The 13,462-nt window shown below is 37.6% G+C and overlaps 2 long non-coding RNA genes across 2 annotated transcripts in view; both read right to left on the reverse strand.

Moving 5' to 3' along the window:
- Positions 3,188-5,045, reverse strand: LOC108637001. The gene is made up of 2 exons (XR_001918707.1): positions 3,839-5,045; positions 3,188-3,258 (listed from the first exon to the last, which is right to left on the reverse strand). It is a non-coding gene; the product is annotated as an uncharacterized LOC108637001 (long non-coding RNA).
- Positions 6,565-13,462, reverse strand: part of LOC108637000 — a 168,005-nt gene continuing 161,107 nt past the window's right edge. Inside the window, exon 4 of the long non-coding RNA XR_001918706.1 lies at positions 6,565-7,402. This is a non-coding gene — a long non-coding RNA (uncharacterized LOC108637000). The remainder of the gene's footprint in view (positions 7,403-13,462) is intronic.

Below are 13,462 nucleotides of genomic sequence, written 5' to 3' on the forward strand. Positions count from 1 at the left end.
AACATTTTCTGATTTAACCTTTCTAAACAGTATCTCTGCCTGCTGTGTGGAGAATATTGGGTTGTTTTAGGGGATGGAGATATGAAAGAGTGGAAGCAGAGGACCCATTAGGAGACTTTGCAATAGCTTATGCTAAAGATGTAAGTATCTTGAGCTAGGTTAGTAGCAGTTGAGGTGGTGTGGTAAAAAATGGTCAAAATTCAGGAAATATTTTGAAGGAAGACCTGATAGGATTTGTGGGTGAATTTGGATGAGGAATGGTGTGTGTGTGGTGGTGGTGGTCGGGGGGAGGAGGGGCACTGGTAAAGAGTCAAGGATGCCTCCTGGCTCTCTGGCCTAAACAAGTGGATTCCTACTGGTGCTTCTTATCAAAATGGGGCAGACTGGAGAGAAGCAGGCTGGAAGGCAAAGGGAAGTGTATGAATCAGCACAGACTACCATAACAACATACTACATACTACTGAGCTTAAACAACAGAAAATCACCTCTCATGGTTCTAGAAGCTGTGAAGTCTGAGATCAAGGTGCCTGCCACTCTGATGTCTGGAAATAATTCTCTTCCTGTTGGTAGATAGCCGCCTTCTCACTGTGTTCTTACATAGTAAAGAAAGTCCAGGCTCTCTCCTATCTATTCTTAATAAGGGCACTAATCCCATCAGAGTTGTGGTTGCAGCCTTATGACCTCATTTAACCCCATTTTCCTCCAAAAAGCTTATCTGCAAATACCATTACCTTGGGGCTTAGGGGTTTGACATATTAATTTGGGGGAGGAAACATGAAAATCTGGTCCTTAACGGGAAGATACAGTTTTGGCCATTTTTGTGCTTTTCTCTACTGCAAATATATCAACCATTTAAGCAGAAATGACCAGGCAGTACATCAGTATGAAACTCAAGGAGACTATGAGGCTGGAAATACAAATAAAGAAGGCATCAGCATTTAGATTTTTTTTCAGATACTGAGTACTTTATTTTATTTTTTTATAACAACAGAAGTATATTTATTTAGCAAAGATTTTAAAATAAGATACTGAGTATTTTAACATCTTTCAAGAATCCAGTATATCTGTTAATAGTCAACAAGTTCTAAATATATTTTCTATTATTAAACTTGCTTCTATAACTAAAACAAAGCAGTTTATTTTTTTAATGTAAATTTATTTATTTTAATTGGAGGTTAATTACTTTACAATATTGGTTTTGCCATACATCAACATGAATCCACCACAGGTATACACGTGTTCCCCATCCTGAAACCCCCTCCCTCCTCCCTCCTCCCTCCCTGTACCACCCACTCTGGGTCATCTCAGTGCACCAGCCCCAAGCATCCAGTATCATGCATCGAACCCAGCAATCCCACTGCTTGGCATACACACCAAGGAAACCAGAATTTAAAGAGTCACATGTACCCCAATGTTCATCACAGCACTGTTTATAATAGCCAGGATGTGGAATCATTTAGATTTTAAACCACAAAAGGGATGAAACATCTAGGGAGTTGAAAGCAAAGAGAAAATGCTAAGAACTGGGGCTCCTTTTGGAGGTGAAAGAGTTGTAGGATTCAGCAAAGGAAACTGAGAAGGACAAATCTCTCCGAGGTAACAGGAATGCTAGCAATGTATGGTATCTAGAAATCAAAGAAAGAATGAGCTTCAAGAGAGACAGCTCAACTGTCAAATTCCGTTAGTAAGTCCAGTAAGCTGAGAACTAAGAAATGACCGTTGAATTTTGCTAGAATTCTGGGGATCCTGATAAGAATGGTTTCTGTGAGTCTGTGGAGAAAAACAAAAAAAAAAAAGCTGAATAAAATGGGTTGAGGAAAAAAAGCAAATGAAGAGATGGATATGCAGAGTGTAGACACAGAAGACTTCTGAAGGTTTTACTCAAGGGAAAGCAAAGAAATAGGATAATAGCTAGAGGTGATATGAGGTTTAGAGAGAAGTTTTTTGGGTTTTTTTAAAGGAGAACTACTATAGCCTGAATTTATGCTGAGTGGAAATAACGGAGTAGAAAAGCAGAAACTTAAGGTACAAGAAAAAGGCAGGTTAGTTGTGGGAGTCAAGTCCTAGAATGGTCCAGAGGGAATGTGATCCTTATACAAATGGAGGGGTCAGCCTTACATAGGTACCTGGTCCCCAGTGTAAAGGAAGAAAAGTCAGGTTACCTGGAGTCAGATTTGATAGTGGGAAGATGAAGTAATTCTCTTATTTTCTCAATTTTGAATTGAAATAAGTGGAAAGATTACTAGCTAAGAGTGAGGAGGAGAGACAAGTGTTAGAAATTGGAGGGAAAAGGATAGAGTGTGGGTGTGAAACTGTTAGCTTAGAAAGTAGAAGAATAAACTGACTAGGTAAATGTAGCAGAATTATTGAAGGCCCATTTAAAACCAGTAAATGTAATCTAGGGTGAGAAGAGTGAGAATTTCTCTACTTAATGTAAGGTCACCTGCGTTTTTTCCTAACTGCATTTACTATTTGGTGCAAGCAGGAGTAGGTGGAAATTTGGGGATTTTTGTTTGTTTGTTTGTTTTTGTTTTTTGTTTTTTTGGAAATTTGGGTTTTAAGAGAATTAAGATTTCGCTAGGTGGGTAAGATTGAAGAGAGAATGGATTTTTAAAGCTATTTCTAGTTGTCTTTTGCTAAGACTAATTTCCCTGACCAAAACTCACTGTGTATTCTGATATGTAGGCATTGAGCTTTTTTCTTAGTCGTGCCATAACTATAAAACTCAAAAGCTGAAAAACAGCTTTCCCAACATAAGTACTATAATTTTTCCTATCTCTCACTTATTTAATTCAAGTTGAGGACTCTATTAAAATTTTTTTACCAGTTTTTCTTACATAACAGCATAAGCTGTAGAGAAGCAATTATGGATGTTATTAACATTGGTACTTTTGAGTTTCAAAACAACTTGTTATAAGAGTGTCCAGGAAAATATGCTACTCATACAGGGAGGTTTATTTAAAAATTATTCAGATTATACTAAGTGAATGCATGACACTCCATAATACCCTGAAAGCTATATGTGAATTTAGTTTTATTGAGCACCATGATGAAGGTAGCATTCCAAACTGATGAAGCAACTTGAAGAGATGGCAGAAGAGATGGCTATATAGCCTAACCAAGATATAAAAGTGAGATCTTCATTCATTTGAAATATAGACTTTAGGTCTCACCTTTTTTTTTTTTTAATTTCCTTCTTTTCAATTCCCTCTAGAGAGGAGCCAGGATGCAAAGTGGTCACACATAAATAACTGGACACTGTAGAAATACAAAAGACAGGAAGTTGTCATAATTAGAGCTCAGGGAAGGTAGATAGTCCCTTCCCTTTCTGACTGGCTATAACATGGTGCTAGTGGTAAATTACCTGCGTGCCAATGCAGGAGACATAAGAGGCCCAGCTTCAATCTCTGGATCTGGAAGATCTCCTGGAGAAGGGTATAGCAACCTATTCCAGTATTCTTGCCTGGAGAATTCCATGGGCAGAGGAGCCTGGCAGGCAACAGTCCATAGGGTCGTGAAAAGTCAGACATGACTGAAGCAACTTAGCACACAGGGATCCTAAGACTTAACATGAAGTTTTTTAAATAGGAAAAGCAAAGTGATTATAAATCTAGAATACTTGAAAAAGACTTCTTATTGGATAGATTTTTGGCTCCTGTTAGTAAGTACCTTTGACTTGCATTGCTATAGCTTCATGTCCAGGCCTAAAACTCAGAAAACTGCTTGCTTCATCCTCTTATCTTACAAAGGAAAGTGAAGAAGAAACCTTCAGTTCCTTTCATAGTTGTCCAACTAATTTATCAAAAGCAAGAATGACAGTTACAATTCAGGTGGATACCTTATTCAGAACGTAAAAGTGGGCATCCAGTAGAAGCAGCCATTCTGTATGTCTCTCATTATTAACTTGATTATGCTTGCATAGAAGCATGAGACCAAGGGTGAACTTCAATGCGGGGCATAGTGGAGAGCACTGAAAGGGGAGCCAGGAAGGAAGAGAAAGGAGTATTTAAACAGTCTAAGAACTTCTGTGTTAACAACTCTCGGGTACAGTTGTCTGCTTATTTATTCTTGGCGGTTCCTAACTTCCTTTGAGAATATGATAAAGGCCATAGTTCACACACATATGCACAGCAAACTTGTATACATATATATAAAACTCGGAAAACAACATCAAAATTCCTGACCCCAAGGTAGGGATACCCGTATCATATGATCTTAAAGATGCAACCAGTCAATAAGTTAGTTATGGTGTGACATCTTGAATTTGTAACAGGGGTGTAATGATGTCTTGGGTACATGTTTTTTTGTGTGCGAAATCACCTGTATTTTCTCCATTAATTTGAAAGATATGCTGAAGCAGAAAAGTTAAAACCACCACTAACCGAAAAGTTTATAGAATGTAAAAGAATATAATCAGAAACCTCCCCAGATATTTTTAAGGTCTAACAATCTGTACTCGCCCTTCTCAGCCTTGGTGCTATCTAATGCTATAGAAACTGCTTTTCTGAACTAGACTGGATCTTGAGCCTTGGTGCTATCTAATGCTATAGAAACTGCTTTTCTGAACTAGACTGGATCTTGATTAATCAGAATTATTGCACAGTTGACAAACTCAAAATTATAGCTGTGTTGTCAAGTACTACAGAAGACAATGTTTCTAAATCTCCAAAATATGGTTAAAAGGAGGCTTTTCTCCCATGGAATGTACCTAATAAGGTTCTGTAAACTGGATATGATTTCTAAGCTGGAGGCTAAGGAAGTTCTAATTTTGTGATAGATAGGCATCTCCCTCATAAATGTTTAGGTTAACATTTACTTTCAACACAGAGCACCTACAAACTGTATTTCTCTTTTTCATGACCCAATAGGGCTTTCCTGTGCATCAGACTTCAACTAGTAATAGGATTTTTAGAGTAAAGGGAAAAGAGAATAATCAGATGAAGGAAGATAATCCACATCTCCAAGTCAAAACAAAGGAGTAAACAGCCTTTTCTCAAATAGCCTGAATAAATTTTCATTCCCTAGTCTTTATCAGTTGAATTCAGTTGCTCAGCCCTGTTGACTCTTTGTGACCCCATGGACTGCAGCAACCAGGCTTCCCTGTCCATCACCAACTCCCAGAGCCTACTCAAACTCATGTCCATCACGTCCGTGATACCACCTTTTAATCTCCCTCAAATAAAAGTGCCCCTTTCCTCATGTAGCGCTTCCCCAACAGCCCTCCACACACATAGATAGAAAGTTTAGTAATACAGTCTAAACTTTAAAAAGAAGGTACAGCTCTTTCTCACATAGTATACTACTTCAGATAAGAGGATTTAAATGTTAACATTGCAGATGTTTTTAAAAGGAAATCTAGTTTATGATTCCCAAATCAGCTTGTTTTTTAATTGTAAAAAAAAAAAAAAGAAACTTGATATAGGCCATGTATCTCATATTTAATATAAGGAAAAAAACATAATGTTTTCTTTAAATCTGGGCTGGGATTCTCTAAGAGGGAATACAAGAATTATTAAGTATTCAAGATTCTCTTAACTTCTCAACTGCGAATCTCAATAAAGGTAAAAAAGGTAAAGCCATTTAAGTATCTGTGGAAGGAACCTTGGTCAAACACCAAATTTGCTCCGTATCTTTAGCAAAGATAGATGATTCTGTAATATAATAGCTTTCAAGATAAATTTTATGTAAAATATTTCAAACTATGCCCAGGAAATATCAACATTTAAAAATTGGTACAGGTCTAATTTATTTTCAGTGAAACAAATATATGATTCAAAGTAATAATAGTAGCATCTCATAAAATAGTGCCATTCTCACGGAAGAACACATGATTCAGACAAAACTGAACTTCATCTCTGGTTACCTTTTCCATAAATGTGACCCAGTCTCCCTCAAGCAGAGTGTCATTTTACATACACTTTCTAACATGATAAATATCATCTTGGCATGTGATTCGCATAAGGACGGCCAAGCCCTTGGCTGATACAACACACGCCTGGAGGGGTGCAGCCTCCCTTTGCCCTTTACCCTGGGGTTTCATGAACCAAGTCCAGGAAATGCAGTAGAAAGGGCGGTGGACCAGGAGTTAAAAGACCCCAACCCATCTCAGCACTTTCTAACTATGTAAGTGTAGATGACACCCTTAATCTCTCAGTTTCAATATGCTTCTCTATAAGATGGGGGGCAGTTACGCCCGCTTGGCCCATAGAATTGTTATAAGAATCAAATGAGATACTGTAAGTGAACACACTTCAGAAACCACACTGCACACACACAAGGTAAAGGAAAACCTGGATTCAGACTTTTATAGTTCTTTGGCTCTTATTTGAGTTATGAGGAGTTTCATAAATCCAGTCCATTTTTATGGTTAGCTCTAATACTTTATAATGATCCAAAAAGGGTTGGGAACATGTGCTATAATCGTGCAGAAGAGCTGCGACTTTTTCTTTTCCATCTCAATTAACCTCTGCTGAAGGTCACAGACAGGCCAGAGCTAAAAGTCTATTTTCCTTTTTGATCTTTTTACACCTTCAAATGTAAAGGAAAAAATAGCCAGTTGTAGAATATTCAGTTTTCTAAAATACCCTGAGGAGAAAGGAACATTTTCCTCATGTGGGTCCTTTATTCACATTTTGCTTAAATGAATAGATTTTTTCCCCAATATCTTCTTTGCCTCTTTGTCTCAATCAAATTTGTGTGTGTCTGATTATAGTCATCAATGGTCTGTGACATTTCTGCGTGATATCTTACAACAGTGGAGGGCCAATTTGTCTCTGGGGCCTCATAGGTTTGACAATGTTAAGGCTAGTGTAAGTAAAAGGAACTTACCACTATAATAATCTTAATTTCATAACAGTTCAGGCAATTTGTCTTACTGGTGTTCCTTTCGGTCATAATCAAAATGTAAAAGCGCAGCACTTTTTAAAAGGTATACGTTGTTTAACAGTGGGTTACCATTTGTCATGGAGAGAAAAAGTTTTTTATTTTATGTGCAACAAATACTGTTTGGACACCTATAATGTGCATGACAGTATGATGAGAATGATGACATAAGAGTAATGGAAACAATATTAACCATTAGTTGAGACCCTACTAAGTGCCAGATACAGGGCTACAAGCCTCATATGAATGGTCTCATTTAAGCCTCACAACTGGCTATTCTTGCCCCCATTTACCAGTAGAAGAAAGAGACTCAACAAAGATAAGTAACCTGTGCAAGATCATCATTCAACAGATACTGATTAACTGTACAAGTCAGATAGTAGTTGTGCTTTCCTTCCTCTGGAGATCTAGGTGAGTGTGTCTTGAACAATTCAGTTACACAGCTTTCGAATCCCAGTGTCTTCCCAAACATTCCTGCCAATTCCCTGGTCTCCCTTCATCTCTTGGGTCCCAGCTATACCTGAAATATTAAAATTTTAATATAAAATTTATTTCAATTTACATTTAAATATAAAGCTTAAATATAAAGTCATTCTTAGCTTCATACAAAAAAAAAAAAAAGACCATGAGGGCTATAGTTTGCCAACCCCTATATCACCCCAGATAAGAAGCTCCATCCTTTCCAGCTTTTCACAATAAAATCCCCTGCCAAGCATTCAGGACATTTGCTGGCTTTTCAAAGGTTTTGAGGACCTTTCTGAAGGGTTCATGTTATTTATGATCTTCCATTCGTTCATACTTATTTCTCTCTTTCTTTCCCTCCTACCTTCCCTCCTCCTTCCTTTCCTCTAAGACTGTCCAAATTTTTCTTCCTTTCTTTCAGAGAGCTCTTTCACTCTCCATAATTTCTGGGTTAAACTTACATTCTAAACCCACTGTGATACTCTGCAGGACTAGCGGTCTTCCATTTCACAAACTCTATCCTTCTTAAGAAAGATGCTATAATTATATAAGCAATGTGGATTCCTGAAATAAATTCCTTTGAGTGCTAAGCAAGAGAAATAGTTACATACAGATACCAGTTATACATTTGTTTTTTTTTAGTTCAATAACATCACTAAACAAAAGACAGGACCTAATTGTATGGATTCTCAAATAATAAATCCTTTCTAAATTTAACAATTGAGAGGAAAGGGAAAAATGATATATCAAAAACCCACATACCCTCTACTCTTTCCTCTTTTTAAACATATGTTCTTTAGGCTCACTATGATAGTAATTGGCACTTTTTTCTGTAAAGGAACGAATAGTAAATATCTTTTTACTTTCAGGCCATAATCATAGTTGCAACAACTTAGAAACACATTAACAAATGGACAGGGCTGTGTTTTGATAAAACTTTACTTATGAGCACTGAGATTTTAATGCCATATAATTTTTGTATGTCATTAAATATTCCAGATGTTCAAGCTGGTTTTAGAAAAGGCAGAGGAACCAGAGATCAAATTGCCAACATCCGCTGGATCATGGAAAAAGCAAGAGAGTTCCAGAAAAACATCTATTTCTGCTTTATTGACTATGCCAAAGCCTTTGACTGGGTGGATCACAATAAACTGTGGAAAATTCTGAAAGAGATGGGAATACCAGACCACCGGACCTGCCTCTTGAGAAACCTATATGCAGGTCAGGAAGCAACAGTTAGAACTGGACATGGAACAACAGACTGGTTCCAAGTAGGAAAGGGAATATGTCAAAGATGTATATTGTCACCCTTCTTATTTAACTTCTATGCAGAGTACATCATGAGAAACGCTGGGCTGGATGAAGCACAAGCTAGAATCAAGATTGCTGGGAGAAATATCAATAACCTCAGATATGCAGATGACACCACCCTTATGGCAGAAAGTGAAGAGGAATTAAAAAGCCTCTTAATGAAAGTGAAAGAGGAGGTGAAAAAGTTGGCTTAAAGTTCAACATTCAGAAAATGAAGATCATGGCATCTGGTCTCATCACTTCATGGGAAATAGATGGGGAAACAGTGGAAACAGTGCCAGACTTTATTTCTTGGGGCTCCAAAATGACTGCAGATGGTGACTGCAGCCATGAAATTAAAAGACACTTATTCCTTGGAAGGAAAGTTATGACCAACCTAGGTAGCATATTAAAAAGCAGAGACATTACTTTGCCAACAAGGGTCCATCTAGTCAGGGTTATGGTTTTTCCAGTGGTCATGTATGGATGTGAAAGTTGGACTGTGAAGAAAGTTGAGCACTGAGGAATTGATGCTTTTGAACTGTGGTGTTGGAGAAGACTCTTGAGAGTCCCTTGGACTGCAAGGAGATCCAACCAGTCCATCCTAAAGGAGATCAGTCCTGGGTGTTCATTGGAAGGACTGATGCTGAAGCTGAAACTCCAGTACTTCGGCCACTTCACGGGAAGCATTGACTCATTGGAAAAGACCCTGCTGCTGGGAGGGATTGGGGGCAGGAGGAGAACGGGATGACAGAGGATGAGATGGCTGAATGGCATCACCAACTCGATGGACATGAGTTTGAGTGAACTCTGAGTTGGTGATGGACAGGGAGGCCTGGTGTGCTGCGATTCATGGAGTCGCAAAGAGTCAGACACGACTGAGCGACTGAACTGAACTGAAATATCTTTCTTTTGGTTTTTTGGAACCAATTGAAATATTTAAATTTTAATATAAAATATATTTAAGTTTACAAATCATTCTTAGGTTTATACAAAAAATGGCCATGAAGGCTATAGCTTGCCAACCCCTATATCATGATATCTTTTATAGTTGTGAAAGAAACATACTAAGTATTGTTACATTTTTTCTCTGCCCTGCCCTAGCTAAATCTCAGAAAAGATAATATACATAATAGAAAAAAGAGATACTTTTCCCACCAAATACAATAAGCCCATCATTTCTTACCCTTTCCTCTCAAAAGTGCAATACAACATATTTAAATTTAGTGGATCTTTAAAAAATAATAGAAATGAACTTATTTATAAAACAGAAACAGGGGAGATGCTATGGTATTTACCATTTAAGTAAATGCTCACAGGAGTAAAGCTAAGCCTGTTTTCTTCTTAATTACAGACCCTTGGTTTTTTCAGAGCTTTTAATATCAATATCATTTGGAACTAATGTCAATTATGACTCAAGAGAATGATATATTGTTCAGTGATTCCTGTCTGCTAGCTATAGAACTCTTTCTTGAAACATTTCAAGAATGAATCTTCTCAGATCTAAGTATCTTCCACTCAAAATGTAACCCATGTGGCAGCAGCACCAGGTATACCTGGGAACTTGTTAAAAAATACTCTCAGAAAAAAAAAAACTCTCAGGCTACGCACCAGATCAGAATCCTCTGAATCAGAATCATCTTCTTATAACTCCTAGGTGTTTTGAATGCACATTAAATTTTTAAACATTACTATAGACCATAGTTTTGTAAATATTACTTTAAGCTAAAATAATAGCATAGATCAAGAAGCTAAAATAAGTTACATGAATTACTACAAAGTTTGGCTGCTCTGAATATAAAATTCATCTCTATGGATTAAAGTTCAGTACCTCAAACTTGTTACTTTCATTTTTTACTTCCTTTCTCATCATATTCTGATGTTTGCTTTTATTTATTTCTCTTTTTTTTTTTTTTTGGTGCGGGGTGGTTGGCAGAGCAGGAGAGAGAGCACAATTGGAAACTACAACTTAAAGATACAGTAACTGACTCCATACTCTGAATGTCTTCAAAGATTTAAACAAAAATCATCTGGGAGCTAGAAATACGCCTCTTTTTTTGTTTCTGATTCTTAATAGAAAACAATAATCATCATCATCATCTTTCGATATATCCACAGTTCTCTCCAGGAGCATCTGACTCTTTATTATCTCTATTATTCTAGTAAATACAATGATTTTCCAGGTAAAAGTCCTAACACATGTTCTTCACCACAAATCTGTGTCCGTAGGTAGAAGTAGGAGAAGGCAATGCCACCCCACTCCAGTACTCTTGCCTGGAAAATCCCATGGACGGAGGAACCTGGTGGGCTGCAGTCCATGGGGTCGCTAAGCGTCGGACATGGCTGAGCGACTTCACTCTCACTTTTCACTTTAATGCATTGGAGAAGGAAATGGCAACCCACTCCAATGTTCTTGCCTGGAGAATCCCAGGGACAGGGGTGCCTAGTGGGCTGCCATCTATGGGGTCACACAGAACTGGACATGACTGAAGTGACTTAGCAGCAGCAGCAGCAGCAGGTAGGAGTAACAGCTAAATCTGGCTGATGTTTACTGGAAGAGGATTTCTAAGGGCCTTATATAAAACTTACAACACAAGCTCTGCCTTCCAGACATATATCTGTTCAAAATCCCCATGATCCATGGGCAAATAGTTTTCTTATATTTGTAACTGCTTGTTATGAGTAACAGCTGTGAAGTTGTTCTGTACTTCTCCATTGGCAGATGCTGTTTGGAAACCAAATGAGATTCTTAAATGGGTTCATATAAAATTTCATTGTGTACCCCTAGTTCAAATAACTAAAGAACCTCTCTATTGCTATTCTCAAACCCTCCTTTTGTTGTTGGTTATTAAATTGGACCATATGATGAGAAATATGTTCCTGATTTTATCCTCCAGGTACAGCTCTAGATCTGTCATTTTCTCTCTCGGACACCTCAGAAAGAGGAACCTGATTTTAAAAGGTGGACATGCAGCACAATTGAAAATAACATCCACGTTGTCTTTATTTGCAAAACTCTTTCCAGTTTCCAATCTGTTGGTCCCTTTTGTAAAATGGTTCAGCATATAAGATTAGACAGTCATAAGACTTCCAGTGAACTGGATCCTCATTCTTCTCAGAGAAAGCCATTGAGAATATTCTGCATTAAAGAGCTATGTGGGCCACGATGCAGAACAAGCATCTGGACCACATGTGTAGTTAACATGGATGGAGATAAGTAATAAAAATATCTCTGTACTCACCGTGCAGTAGTGGCACTGAAAAGACCCTAAGTCCAGCAATAATTCAGCATAACTCTAGTGCAATGATAGCCTGTGAAGAGTTGGCCCTAGCTGTGGTCTACTGCAGGATACTAAAGCAAGGTTTGTTCTTGTATACATTCCTTGATGTTTAAGGCTTTCAATTATTATAAACTTCATCTGCTCAAATGTGTCAGCTGAAGATGCCTACAAAGCTGAAATCTTTGGATCATATTTGACTATTCCAAAATAGTCAATAACTAGTAATTCAAGTAAAAGGTAACAAGCCTGAATTACACCTCAAGTTCTTAAAAAGCTAACATGTGACCCAAATTGATTTTTTAATTCAATTAAACTAAAACAAAAACAGTTCACCCATTTCTCTCATGCTCCATCCCCTGCCTCTAGCAACCACCAGTCTGTTCTCTGTATCTATGACCTTGATATATATAAATATATCTTTTAGATTCCACACCTAAGGGAGATCTAGTACAACACTGTCTTTTTCTGAATGGCTTATTTCACTCAGAATAATGCCATGGAGGTCCATACAATTTGTCACAAATGGCAAGATTTCATTCTTTTTATGGTTGAGTAATATTCCATTGACACATAAGTATATACATATATATATATACATGTATATATATATCTATATCACAATTTCTTTATTCACTCATCCATCATTGGAATGTTGTGCTTTAGTCGCTCATTCATGTCTGACTCTTTGTGACTCCATGGACTGTAGACTGCAGGCTCCTCTGTCCATGGGGATTCTCCAGGCAAGAATATTAGAGTGGGTTGCCATGCCCTTTTCCAGGGGATATTCCTAACCCAGGGATCAAACCCAGGTCTCCCACATTGCAGGCAGATTCTTTACCATCTGAGCTAACAGGGAAGCTCAATGCAAACTTAGGTTCTTTCAGTATATTAGCTATTGTAAATTATGTTGCAGTGAACATGGGGGTGCATATCTTTTCAAGTTAATCCTCTTGTTTTCTTCCAATAAATACCCAGAGGTGAAAATTCTGGATCATATAATGGTTTTGTTTTTTTATATTTTGAGGTATCTTCATTCTATTTTGGATAGAACCTACGTCAATTTACATTCCCACCAATAGTGCACAAGTGTTCTCTTTCTCCATATCATTACCAGCACTTGTTTATGGCTAGTCTTTTTTATAATAACCATTTTAGTGGGTGTGAGATGCTATCTCATTGTGATTTTGATTAGCATTTCCCTGATGATAAATGATATACAGCATATTTTCATGTGCTTCTTGGACATCTGTATGTCTTCCTTGGAAAAATATCTATTCAGATAGTCTCCATGCTTTTAATTGGATTGTTTGTTGCTGACTGGAAAAGGTCAGTTTTCATTCCAATCCCAAAGAAAGGCAATGACAAAGAATATTCAGACTCCTGCACAATTGCACTTGTCTCACATGCTAGCAAAGTAATGCTCAAAATTCTCCAAGCCAGTCTTTCACAGTATGTGAACCATGAACTTCCAGATGTTCAAGCTGGATTTAGAAAAGGCAGAGGAACAGCGATCAAATTGCCAACATCCATTGGATCATCAAAAAAGT

This window comes from Capra hircus, chromosome 10 (assembly GCF_001704415.2).
Source record: "Capra hircus breed San Clemente chromosome 10, ASM170441v1, whole genome shotgun sequence".
Taxonomy (NCBI): Eukaryota; Metazoa; Chordata; class Mammalia; order Artiodactyla; family Bovidae; genus Capra; species Capra hircus.